Genomic DNA, 4,803 nt, shown 5'->3' with positions numbered 1-4,803 from the left:
CCCTGTGCCTGTAATCCACTGAGCTATTTGGCCAGCTCTTTGTAGTACTCTTGAGAGGATTGTTGCAGCAGGATGAGGCCATTGCTGTGGTCTTGGTCTCCTGGAGCAGATGTAATCTTGCCCTGGTGTGCACTCACACCATTACAGAGGGCCAAAGGGGACAAGAGCAGATGGGGTGAGGACGATCTCATCACAGAGCTGGTATTTTATCGTTGGGACTCTGAACACCCCAATTGTGAGCTAAATACACTTCTTTTATTTATTTTTTTAAAAAACAACATTAAATATTTATTTTAGGTATTTTGGTATAGTTGTTAAAATTTGCTCATCATTGTGTTCTTATGCTTAGCACAGTTTCAGGCATGCAGCCCCTGTTTCACAACATGTGCTAAAGAAAGTAAAAGGAACATGGAGACAGGAGGCATAGCTCAAGGGCAGGACCAAGAGCTTGCCTTCAAAAGTGTTTTGAGACTTGTCCTCAAAACACAGCACGTCCCGTACACAAACGAAAGAAATTCTCGAGCTTTTTTTAAAAAAAAACCCAGAGGGCACAATAAAAAAGACTTCAGAAACTTCAGAATTATAGCTGACAACATACCTGTCACATATTTATTAAAGAGCACCGCCTCTCTTGAATCCTCCAGAGGAAATCAGTTGTGAAATGAACCTCTAGGAATAGAATCTGCTCACTTGCTGTTTATAGTTGTAAACACCCAAATTTCATGCTTAGGAACATATTCCAGGAATGGCTTTGGCTTAGTGGGATTTGATCCTAAACCCTTGCATCTGAGAGTAGAGGCGTTGACGCTCCACTCTTAGTGCCTGACCATCACTTGGGGTCACGGTGACCCAGGGCAGAGCATGCTTCTTTCTGTCCTCACAGCAAGTTGGGCTGGGGAGATGGCAGCCTCATTGTAAAAGGACTGTAAATTGTTAGTATATATTTGAAACTCAAGACAAAACATCCTCCATTTGGTACTACTGTTCAGGAAAAGTTATGCATGCGTTCAAAAAGCCATGCTTAATTGGCCCCAACCCTGAAGGAAGTATATGGCTTGTTTGTTATAAGGACCATTTACTGATGAGTTTTAAGAATAAACAGCTAAATCCAAAGTGAAATGTTGGGGAAAGTTCAGCCTGGTGACAACACGTGCTTCTGCCTATTGCTCGTAAGGACTTCCAGAACGCGTGGATCGATGCAGTGTGGACCTGGAGTCCTACTGGGGGTCTTAGGCAGAGTCACCCTGGAAACCTCACATTGGCCCTCTTCAAGGAGAAAGCGAGCAAAATGATTAGGTAACAGTTTGCAGGAAGTGGGTTATACTTGTATTTTTCAATGGGTTCAAATAGGTAAGCAAATTGCACTGGACCCTACAAGTCAGAGTAGATCCCAAGTACACCTCCAGGGCAGAAATCTTCATTAGATTATTGTAGTTTTTTGAGGTTTTAAACTAAACTTTGTAAAAACAAAAACAAAACATGACCAGAGTTCAACCAGAGAAAAGCATGTCATCTATGAATTTTAAGACATTTGTAGTGAACTTTAAAAACTGAAGAGAAAGGTATCACCTCAAGTTGCAGGTCTGTGTTCACAGTCAGTCAGGTCTGGGCTTGATCAATTATGTCCGCAAACCTTACCTCATTCGCAGTTGTGAATGCCAAACTCGGGACCCCTCTAAAGGGATTTGGGCCTTTTGGAGAAAATTTTATGTAAAATTTGAAGCTCGTAAGTCCTAAACTGACCTCCGCTAATCTATTATTTTATGGCCTCCACAGTTTAGCCAAAGTTTTTGTAATCATCTCATTTGCCTTAACGAATCAGGAGCATGTGTGTACTGCCACCATCACCCAGATGAAAAACAGATCGAAGGACTTCTCTGTCTCACGTATACTTATGGTTTCCTAGCCTGTGCCAGGGACTTCTCTAAGTCTCTGGAAGTAACAAGGAACAAAGTAAAATTCCAGCCACCAGCGGAAGTTTCCCTTCTAATTTTAATCAACAATTCACCAACAGAGACTAGAGAGAAGCAGAGCATCTCTCTGGGACCAGGGAGGGTAGTTTAAAAGACTTCAGCAGAAAGTTACCAACAATAGAAGTCTCTTTGTCTCTCATCTCAGCCACTCAATGCCACTGGCCTGACTGTGGACACAAATAAGCACAGCTGCAGCACGGTCAATGTGAAAGGGACGTTATTTATCTGGCCCTGGATCTTCTAGATAGAGATAAATTCATTAAAATATAAGGCTGACACCAAATGTAGTGATAAAATTTCCTCTGGAAAGTTCCCCATTTGGGGTTTCTGTTTAATATTAATAGATTTTCTATGGTTGAGGGATTTTAGCTGTAGAAGTTGTAAATAAGGAAGACATGTCCCATGGTGCACCTCTGGTTAGAAGTCTTATGAACACAGTACTTACTAACGGGCAGATAGACGAAAGGCCTGAATCAGAGCAACAGCCTGAAATAAACCAGCAGGAGACTATTGTAGAGAAGTTTCCAGTCTAACCATGCAAGTGGAACAGAAAGGCCTTAAAAGCTAAAAGCTCAGGAAGCATTCATTGGTTTTGGCCAATAGAAGTTCATTTGTCACCTAGGAAAGAGCAGTTTTCGACCAAGAAGTGAAGGAGAAGCCTGGGTACTATGTCGGGAGCAGGGAATGCTATGAGACAGGAAGGGTCCTTCAGGGGGGAATTGTGACTGCACTCACCTCCTAACTGGCCTCTTTGCCTCAGCTCTATCTTGTATACTACTCATCGTAGAATACACATGCCCTGGCTCAAAACTGATGGCACCATCATCACCTGCACTGTAAATAGCAAGCTTATTAGCATTCAAGTATCATCCTAGTCCAAATGTAGGCTGTGATTATTTGCATAATTTCAAACTTTTGCCACTGGGTTGCTCCCCAGCAGATGTTGTCCCCGAAAGGTATGTAGTATTTCTTGGGTGTTATATGGCCTCTCTTTCAATCATTATGACGTGGTCCTCAGCTACTGTGGCTGAATGAGTGGAAAGGTGGGAGGTGGAATTAACGTGCTGTCACTCACTGGCTTTCAACAGTGGAGTTCTCAGACCCCCTAATGGAAGCTGATGATCAACTACAATTGTCCTCTATGAAATATCTCAGTAAGTTGAAAGACATCCTCTCTATAAAAGATGCCCTATACAAAAACTTTCTATGAACGAATGTCTCGTAGCTGAGACTGTATGGAAGTGTTTTGTTCCGGAGGCCTGAGTTATCTTCACACTTCCTCATGACACCTGGCCAAGTTCAAGTGAGTGTACATCTCTGACTGTACCAGGATTCTGTGTGGTGACCCGGCAGGTGTGTCCCGAAGGACTTCTGTTTAGCATGATGCTAAGAATGCAGGCCCACTCCCCGTTGAACTCTGATTCATGCCTGCAATCACCAGAACTGTGGGGACAAAAAAAGACTTTGATTTGTGATTTCTCTGGTGGCGCATTTATTTTCATTCTGGCGGAGCTAGAGACTTGTCCTACTAATTCACTATGACGTTGTTTTATAATTAGGTGTCTGGACACGGCAGGTATCCCTCTCCCCTGTTCCCTGCCTTCTTTCTCATTATATGCCAGCAAAGCGTCAGCCTTTAGCTCCTGATCTTTCAGAAATGCTACCTGCCGTGTAAAGCGAGGTGAGGCACTGAAGGCACACAGCGGTAGCAGGGCCCGGGGGCGGTCCTCGAGACAGTCACTGTATTCTCGTTCCATCTCTCTGCCTTCCTACCTTCTAGGGCTTTCCTTAAACTTAGAGATAAAACATTACCTTTGCAAGGATTACATTTTTCTTGCTGTAAAAGATCCCAGTGATTCTGTTAACTACGTGGATTTAACATTTCTTTTCCATCCACCCTCACGAGGCACCTCATGAGGCAGAAATTGTTATTACCCCTACTTTTGTCAGCTAAGCTGAGATCACAGACTCGATAAGACTCTCTCCAAAACCTTCCCGCTTTACCCTCCACAGCAGCCGGCCTTCTGCTGCTGCCCCCTGATGTCCTAAAGGGCATCTTCCTGGCAGAGCAGACGTGTCGCTGGCCCGGGTGTAAGCCCAGCGCTATGTAAGTGGGATTCCAGCGCAGAGCTGGGCCCTGCTCCCCGGGGTGCCGCCTTTGACCCCGCAGCAGTCGCCCAGCGCCTCCCGTGCGCCGACCCTCATCCTCTCCACCATCCAAGTCGAGCCCATGGGTGTGAACTGCAGGGGCGCCGCCGCCTTCGCCCTCGGCGCTCGGGGAGCCGCTGTCCTCTCTCGCTCGCTCGCCTTTCAGTAGCGGGCCCGGGGCGCAGCGCGAGCTCACGGGCAGGGCGGCTCCAAATCCTAAGGAGGCTGGCGCCGCCCGTCGCCCAGCAGGAGGGCCGTGTTCCCAGCCAGCGTGCTGACATTTTCTGGAGCCTGGGCGAGGCTCCTGCCTGACGGAGGTGCGAGAGGTAATATCAGGCCCTCGAAGCTTGGCAACCCTCCTTTCCAAGCGACGCCGCTGAAGCCCAGCTGCTCGGGGTGCCGGGTCAGCGAGGAGGACACCGGGCTTGGGGTGAGCGAAGAGGCCTTGGAGGGACAAGGAGAGCGGTCGGCAGCCCCTGGCCGGGCCGAAGCAATGCCAACCCTGCCAACCCTGCAGAGGGGAGCCGGCGGGAGAGGAGGAGGAGCGGCGCCCAGCACCCCGGGAAGACAGAAACGCCCACCGTCTTCCGCCCGTTGGGGGCGCTGTGTTCCCACTGAAGGCGGGTGGGAAACCCTCACAGCGCAGCAGCTTTGCTGAAGAACCGAAGCAGTCTCGCAGAGT

This window comes from Octodon degus, unplaced genomic scaffold (assembly GCF_000260255.1).
Source record: "Octodon degus isolate 3935 unplaced genomic scaffold, OctDeg1.0 scaffold00273, whole genome shotgun sequence".
Classification (NCBI taxonomy): domain Eukaryota; kingdom Metazoa; phylum Chordata; class Mammalia; order Rodentia; family Octodontidae; genus Octodon; species Octodon degus.
The sequence above is the reverse complement of the archived record's forward strand: the minus strand, read 5'-3'. Positions refer to the sequence as shown.